Source organism: Pipra filicauda, unplaced genomic scaffold, assembly GCF_003945595.2.
Source record: "Pipra filicauda isolate LSUMZ 115617 unplaced genomic scaffold, ASM394559v2 scaffold88_size2543281_pilon, whole genome shotgun sequence".
Taxonomy (NCBI): Eukaryota; Metazoa; Chordata; class Aves; order Passeriformes; family Pipridae; genus Pipra; species Pipra filicauda.
The window spans coordinates 714,785-723,673 of record NW_024105075.1 but is presented as its reverse complement, the minus strand read 5'-3'; the positions used below and the strand labels follow the sequence as shown (position 1 = coordinate 723,673).

The 8,889-nt window shown below is 46.8% G+C and overlaps 1 long non-coding RNA gene across 1 annotated transcript; it reads right to left on the bottom strand.

Moving 5' to 3' along the window:
• Nucleotides 1-2,163: 2,163 nt before the first annotated feature.
• On the bottom strand, nt 2,164-8,235 carry LOC120325222. Its single transcript, XR_005567117.1, has 2 exons — nt 7,902-8,235; nt 2,164-2,681 (listed from the first exon to the last, which is right to left on the bottom strand). It is a non-coding gene; the product is annotated as an uncharacterized LOC120325222 (long non-coding RNA).
• Nucleotides 8,236-8,889: the final 654 nt, after the last annotated feature.

The following is an 8,889-nucleotide window of genomic DNA, read 5'->3' as shown; positions in this document are numbered from 1 at the left end:
GTGTGAATTTCCACTGTCCACCAAATATTTTAACACAGGGGACCAGATCACCAGTACATATAGTCAAGTGAGGTTCTGCTGAATGGTTCTGGTGATTATTTATATGTTTTGAAATAAACATACTCCATCGTACCAACCCTGCTGCTGTGAGTGTGGTGTAGTGTCAGCCCTCACCAGCAGCCTTTCCCAGGGAATGGAGCCAATTGAAGAAACCATATTTGTTCTGAGAAGTCACCTAAAGGCTTCCAAAGAGCAGCATGGAGACCTGTATCTGGACTGTACATTCGTTAGGGAAGAAGCATGCAGCATGTAGAGCAACAGGATGAGGTGTGCACAGTAATATTGATTAATTTTTGTACCAGACAGAACTGGTACAAAAGAACTTAGTTTCATTGCTAGGTATGAGGAAGAGGAAAGCTCAGCAAATTGGAAGGTCAGTGTTGTTCAAATCACCATGCAAGATGAGCAATAATCGCAGTCCACAGTAACCTCATTGATTCACACTGCCAGGCATCACCACAAGCAGATCCCAAGAGAAGCACTTTTTCCCTGTTTTCTGCCTTGCCGGGAGACATTGTTCACCCTAGATGAGCTTGACCTATGTGACTGAGTGCAAAGAATAACCAAATACACCTCTCACTCTACGACTCTCTTTCACCACCTCCACTGTCACTGTATACTCTGCATTTTAAGAAAAATACACATCATGCTGAGGTTTAAAATGCCATGTTGTACCTCTCTGTGATGAACTCCATCGGTGCTGGAAGAAAGCTGACTCTTTCAAACTGAGAACCTGTGCTGAAAGCCCAAGAGGCCGAGCCCAGGAGCTTTTTTATCAGTGTACAAAGCTGTCATCATGCAGGGCAGGACCACTGAATGATAGGGCATGGCTGCGAAAACAGATAAAGTTTCTCTAAAAACCCTACCTAAAAAAAAAATGCAAATCAGTGGCTACATTCACACTGCATTATTCTTTAAGTCACCTATTTAAAGTCACTTATTTTTTTTCAAACTTCCCTACGGTGCCGCATATGTTTTCAAGTCTAGGTATAGAGTGAGGGTGTTTTCGTGCCAAGTACTATAGACCACACAGAAGAAGCTGCAATTAATGGCATTTCAGTGTTCTGCATTGCTGATCTACTTAACAATCCATTTTCGAGGACATTTTAAAAGTTGTTTAGCTGACTGCCAAAAATGAGGGTCATTAAAAATAGATTCACAGCTGTTTGGGAAAGCTGAGATATAATTTTGTCTTCATTATGCCTTATTGCAGATGTTATTGATTTAGTCTCACTGCATTTTGGTGGGCAATATCAATTCACACTGTCTTTGACTTTGGAAACTGGGAAGTCCATTTATTCTTATTCTTAGAGCTCACGGTGTATAGAAGGAGGGAAAATAACCATGAAGTCAGTCTGGGAGAGATCCTCTTTGTGCAGCAGCACCATTGTGCTGGTGATCAGAGCTGATAAGCTCATCAAAATATCCCTACACATCAAGCCTCAGATTGCAGCAGAATGTGTACAAAATATCCCTGAAGACAGAATTTGACTCTTATATGAGAAGGGCCAACAGCCTTAGACCCAGTACTACAGATCAGAGACAGGAAAGTGTGGATGTGATCTTATGCTCCTTTTGTGATACCAGTGCTCTTTTTCATTATTAATACACTATTTTCACTGCAAGTTGGCACTATTCAGAATAAGAATTTACAGTGAAATATTACTAAACATACGATATCACTGGCAAACACAGAAGAAAGTAATTTTCTACTTCGAGGAGCTTTCATTTAGTGAGAGTTTTCATATGCAGCTGCAGAAACTGGGTCTATGTACATATGGTTATATGTATGTTGGTGTGTCTGTATATGTAGGATCAAATGCTCTTTAAGACATGTATGAAGATTCAACTCACTGCTATAATCAACTTAAGCAGGAGCAGAAGACTAAATTCCCTGGTATTTGATCATAACTATAGGAAGCCTTCAAGAATTCCTCCAAAAGAAATTGCATAAATAATTCTTGGAACTTTAATAAAAGGCATATGTAAAAGCACAAAGGACAAGGCATAAAAAGAAAAATTGTAATAATAGCTTAAACACTGAATCACGCATTAAATAAACCTCTCAGTCACTCATTCTCAACATGAACTGCACGTACACAGTTTTGATTATGCAACACTTTTAATGTTGCCCTTTTGGATAGAGAACAATCTGCAAATACCTTTCGTCTGCCCAGCCAGTTACTTTAAACAGTTGTGCTTCTTAACACACTGACACTGAACTTTGGTGAGCCTTCTCACTCAGCCCTACTCACTCAGCTGCAGTGCTTTGTAGCCATTTTCAGTGGAGTGAAAGGCAACTCACGTTTCAGCCCACTTCTTTATTGGGCTGAAGAGGACCTACACGTGACCAACATGTGGGTTGGGAAAGCAGTTGTGGCATTGTTAGCCCGCACTCACTTCCCACATACAGTACCACCCCGGGATGAATGAACCGACCACAGACAATTGTCACCCACAGCATTTCTAAGGAGCTTTTTGTCTGCTCCCATTGCTTAATCCAACAGACTCCCTAGGCTGAAGTTAGCACTGTGTATACTGCTGATTTTCACCTTAGGAATGTTCATCTTGGAAACTGATGATGGTGTGGGACAGTCTGCTTCCCTTGAGTACAGATCAATCTGCAGTAAAAAAAAAGGGGACAGGCATTTTGCAGTGAAGAACACCTGGTTTTCTCGTAATTACACCTGGTAATCTCATAAAATATGATTTTTCCCCAGAACTGCTGAGAATGTTTAACATTTTGCAACCTTCATAAAGGGCTCAGGACTGTAAATCCCACACTAGTATTAGCAAGCCTTCAACCATAGTGAGTCTATGGACGTGAGTAACTGCACACAAATGGAGGTAAAGGAATTCACAGATTGTCTCACAGAGTCTTAAGAGGAACCCAAAGGTCTTTACAGACCACAATATATCTCACACGCAGGGCACCTGGTGGTCTAGTGGTTAGGATGCAGCGCTCTCACCGCCACGGCCCGGGTTCGATTCCCGGTCAGGGGACTTCCCCGGGCAGATGGAGCTCGTCAGCCCTGTAAGGCCATCCATCCAAGAGAAGGTCACTCTAAACAAACCTACGCCCTGAGGACCTCACTGCGACTGTCCAAGCTCGCTCGGCCCCAGCAGATGAACCTCAGGATTAAAGGGTGGGCTCAGTTCAGCGCACACTGTGTCTCACCTAAAAAATCCACTGCGCAGGCTCGAAGGGTAATGACCTTTCCCAAATCTTCGATCGCGAAGACTGACCATGAATACCTCATACCCACAGAAGGATCTCTCTACAAAAGGACTTTACACATTGAAACCTGAATTGGGAGCATGTCAGGAGAACAGAGAGATGAATGATCCCCTGTGGCACTGAGCCCTCTGCTGCTGCCTAGACTAGTAATCCAAATGCTTTGCTAATTTAATTCTTTATCCAACAGAGTGTTCATCCTGAACTTCAAGCATAGGAGCTCTGAAGGGAAGAAGAATGATTCCCGTGCTTAGGTTTATGTGTTTTGCTACTCTGGACTTTGGCCAGCTAGTCTGTATTAGGGCTATGCATGGCCTCAGGACATGCTATGAGCTGGCAGAACTCATTTTGGCCAACAGAGAATTGCACTTTTCTTTCTTGCTGGTCCAATTCTTGGGCATGTGATCCTATCACTTGCCATGTACTGGTGCTGATGCTCATCATACTTAAAACTGTGTGACAGAGGGGTGGAATGGCATGGTCAAGGGAGGAGGACAGGCAGGAAGAAATGGATAGAAAAGAACAAAAGCCTCTTGCCTTCCATAGGTGAGAATCTTTCCCTGGACTTGTGTGTCTTTTGAACTGATGCTGACATATTACTGTCATCAGTGAGACATGGAGAGAACTGAAGATCAGGATCAGCACTTTCAGCATTTTTCCAACTAAAGAAGTGAATTCTGACCAAACGACCACATCTTTACAGAAGAAACACTTGTGTTTCAGCCAAGATATATAAATGTGTAACGGAGAAGGGATATAGAGAGCTACAGTGTGTTTGCAGAAACATAAATCCTTTTGGGCAGCACAGACTTCTTCCCTGAGCTTTGGCCAGGAACATCAGCTGTCTCAAATAAGGTGGACGTAGCCTTTGCTTCTTGGTTGATATATAAAGGATCAAACCAGCACTTAAAAACATGAACTGCAATTGCCTTAACTGGCAGCTCAAGGCTGTAACTGTATGTCTCTGCTGCAGATTGGTGGGCTGCTGAGCAGCATTCCATTGTCCCTTGTTATGTGTCATCTTTCTAAGCCTCAACAGAGAGTAGTAAAGGGTTGTATTTTTTATTCCTCACTTTGGCTTTGGCACATAAGCCCCATTGTGCTGTCCATCTAGTCCTATTATTTACTGCTTTCTTGGTTTGCTTTTCACATTAAGCCTGTGAACATCACCAGTGATACTTCAGCATAGGCTGTGGCCATTCTTTGTGTCCTTACTTGATTGTTGGATCTTGCCCTAGTTACTCACATATGTAAGACTAAATGTGTGACTCTTAGTAGCTCTGTGCAAGAATTTCCTAAGCACGTCTATGCACTGTCTGGCATTATACAGCTGGACCACATTGACTTTCTCTTCAGGGAAATATCTGAGGTTCTCAGACCCATCTATCTTTACGCTCAGTTGCTATCTGATCTCCAGGGGCTCCACTGCAGTGTTCCCACACTGTCAGGCAGACCTGCTTTCTTGCTTCTTTTGCACTGATTAACAACCTCTTGCCTCTTCTGACTCCCAGCTTCCCATTGCTTTGTGGGTACTTTGTGCCCAAATTCCCAATAAACACTGAACTGGTTTTGAGCTCTGTTGATGAAAGCTGTGATCTGTTGTCTAGGTACAGAGTCATGACAGCCAGACCTTGCCAAGGGTACTGCAATGTCTTATTCTCAGTCCTTGCCTGTATGTCCTTCACATAGCATCATTTTTGCTTAGAAATTAAGTAAAAAATTAGTATGGCTAATAGGATGATTATTCAGGATCAGGTTTATATCTCATGATGCAGTCAAGTGGCTCCTTTTCTGTTCTCCTCTTCACTCTGTACACTCTGCACTGTCACAAATCTGCTCTGCTTTGTGCAGTCATGCCATGACACTGGATCTTCTTTTGTCTGTCTGGTTTTGCCCTGTGTGAGAAGTATGGACACACCACATAGGAGAAGACCCTTTCTCTGACATTTAGACAACCACAGTACAGATCTAAACAGAAGAACTGTCCCTTGCAGATCCTTGCAGAGCCAATGGAAAGAAATAATCTTCAAACACATTCAGCTGGTTTAGAAAAGTTAAAATAGAGCAAATAATGACCTACAGTCCACTGACAATATTGACTACATCTTCAATGACTAAAATGAGAACTCGGTATCTCTACGTGGAGTTCGATGACACGATCCCTTCCATGACACTCGCTCCTAAGTTGCTTAGCAATTTTAAAAAACCCTTCATCTTGTGTTCTCATCCCTCAGCAGATGTGGCTAACTCATCTGCTGCTGCATTTGCAGCTGTTGGTTGTCCCAGTCCAAATGTACTGAACATTTTAGTGCCTTCAGTACTCTGTTGTGTTTGATGCCTGATTTGACTGCCTAGCACTATCTTTGAGAAGGACTTTTAGACAGGATGGTAAATTCTCTTTTATTGCATACAAGATTTGTGAAGGCTCACTAGAGAAAATGAGCAATGCCATTTTCTCTCATTCCAGTCTAATGTTGAGTGCAGTCCACAATGGCTTATTCACCACACTGCTTGTTGTCAGAAGGCATATTTCACTAACAGCCAAAGGCAAACTGGCAAAAAATTTCCCATCAAAGAAGCACAGGGAATGGGTCATTCTCAGCCCAGACATTTCTCCTTTCTGTGTTCACATGATCTCTACTTACAAATGCTACAGGCTAATGGCTTCAGAATAATGATGCTGCTAGATTTCCTTTCCCAGTATTATCCTTTACCTCATGTTGCTGCACAGAACAGCAATGTTTTATGGTATGTGCCTGGCTTAAACTATCTTTATGCTTTCCAGTGCCCACCTGGGGCTTCTGATTTAACTCCATCATGTGGCAGCTGCCTTACTGCTTAGCAGTACTCTGCTGCATGTGCACAGCATCTGGACATCTCCACTGATGAAGGCATTTCCTGAATGAGTCTGAGTGTGTCTCAGAAGGAGAATGGAGCTCAGCAGAGATTGCCAGATGCCCAGAGGAGCTAGCCTCATTCTTCTCTGCTGCACGTAGTCTGTGGTCAGCCTCATACCCCTTAGCAGCTGCCATAGCTTGGTAGCATGAACCTTGCTTGCCTCTTACTCAGGTTTCCCTTTCTCCAGTGGTATGATTTTCATCCATGAAAGACAGCTGATGCCAGACCTACCAAAGCCCTGTTTGTGCCCACTACCTGCCACGGGTAGAGTAAGCTGAATTAGTTTCCTGTGCCAAGACAGGACTGAGCAGAGGATTTATTTCACTGTCATGCTCTGTGTATTAGGATGAGCACTTCCAACACCTCATGGATGTAATGGTTCCTTCTCTCCAGAGGAGCTGATGTAACATTTCAGCTGATCCTGATGGAGCTGGCACCTGAGTGGCCTCTGAGCCTGCAGGAGCTGAATGGTGGGCAGCCCTCTCTCATGTCTGTTCTCTCCCATGAAGATCACGGTGCAGAGATCCTCCTCTGCAGTGGATGTCTTGTTGTCTGTCTTGTTGCTGCCTGAGTCACTGCTTTTTTATTTTCTGGAAGAGCTGCCCAGGAGTACAAAATGGTCCTGCTTCTCTCACCTCACAGAAGAGAGTCCTTAGGTGTGGCAGGTTGGTCTCCATCCTGCTGTGGTGAGGCTGTACATCCACCTGGTGCCCAAACAGTGAACTGAGGGTCTGGTTTCAGACCCTGGGCAGTGTCTCCCTTTCTCCCTGAATGCGGGTCTTATGTCTGCTGGTCAGGGAAGGTACTTTAGCAGAGGTTTTGCTCCTTTCTCTGGGCAGATCAGCTGCCCTCCAACTGTAGGAAATCCTTCTAAAAGATCAGATATTTCTACTGCAGAAATAACATGTAGACAGGTTGCCTAAGAAACAGTGTCTCTAAACAGGACCTTTCTGATGTAAAAGTGGCAAGCCAGAGTTTGAGCCCTGGACACACCCTCTCCCTCAGCCCTCCTACCTCACATGAAAGCAGGGCCTCTCCAGCTACTCTGACCATGGTCAAAGTGGACATCAACTCTTCCTTACCCAGGCTTAACTTCTGGCAACTGCATCTTGCTGACTTCTTGTTCTTACCTTTCATTTATACTTTTTAATTCCTCATCACCCTTTGCAACATGAGGACTGAAAGGGCATAGATTTAGATTAGACACTGGGAAGAAATTCTTCACTATGAGGGTGGTGAGGCACTGGAACAGGTTGCCCAGAGTAGCTGTGGATGCCCTATCCCTGAAAGTGTTCAAGGCCAGATTGGATGGGGCTTTGAGTACCTTGGTCTAGTGGAAGGTGTCCCTGCCCATAGCAAGAGAGTTCTAACTAGATGATCTTTAAGGTTCCTTCCAACTCAAACCATTCTACGATTCTATGACGATTCTATGTCCGGGCCACATCTATGATCACTTGAGGTTGTTCTAGTTTTAACTCCATAGATTTTACATTTTTCCCTGTTTGCAAACATATTTACTTCTCTCATTCCCCATAATTAAAGTGATAGCAATCCTGTTTAATTTCTGCCATACAAATCCATGCTCTACAGACAGAATGACAGCATTTTTTAACTTCAGCTCAAATTAAAACTGAAGTCTCATTGCTGCCACTTTCAGAAACCCAGAGCCACAAAGATTAAGATAATTAATAAAAATAATAACAGATACCTCTGGGGCTGGCAGCTCTGCTTATGTGGAGTGCAGAGCACACCATGGAAGCCTCGAGATGTGGCAGAAGGACACCCAGAGCAAGGTGACCTCGGGAGAGAGGGACCCCTGGAGCAGAGGGACCCCCGTGGCAGAAGGACCCTGTGGCAGAGGTACCCCGGGACAGAGAAACCCCCGCGTCAGTGTGACCCTGGAGCAGAGGGACCCCGCAGCAGGGTGACCCCTAGGCAGAGGGACTCCCACAGCAGGTTAACCCCAGAGCAGAGGAACCCCCGGAGCAGAGGGACCCCGGGGGCAGAGCGACTGTCGGGGCAGAGGGACCCCCGCGTCAAGGGACTCCTGCGGTAGAGAGACCCCGAGCCAGAGGAACCCCGTGGCAGAAGGACCCCGGGGCAGATGGACCCCCACGGCAGGATGAGCCCGGAGCAGAGGAACCCCGCAGCAAGGTGACCCCGCGGCAGAGGAACCCCAGGGGCAGAGCGACCCCACGTCAGGGTGACCCCGGAGCAGAGGGACTCCCGCGGCAGAGGGGCCCCCGGAGATGAGGGACTCCCGTGGCACAGGGACCCCCGGGGCACAGGGACCCCGGAGCAGAGGGACCCCGGGGTAGAGGGACCCCCGCGGCACAGGGACCCCGGGGAAGTGTGACCCCGCAGCACAAGGACCCCCGGGCACGGTGACCCCGCGGCACAGGGACCCCGCGGCACAGGGACTCTGGGTCAGAGGGACCCCGCGGCAGAGGGACTCTGGGTCAGAGGGACCCCGAGGCACAGAGACCCCGCGGCACAGGGACCCCGCGGCACGGGGACCCCGCGGCACAGGGACTCTGGGTCAGAGGGACCCCGCGGCACAGGGACCCCGGGGCAGAGGGACCCCCGGGCACGGTGACCCCGCGGGCTGCTGCTGCCACCTGGTGGCCGCCCGTGTCCCGGCGGCGGCCGCGTGGATGCAGCGCCCCCCGGTGGCGGCGCGGCCCGGCCCGGCCCGG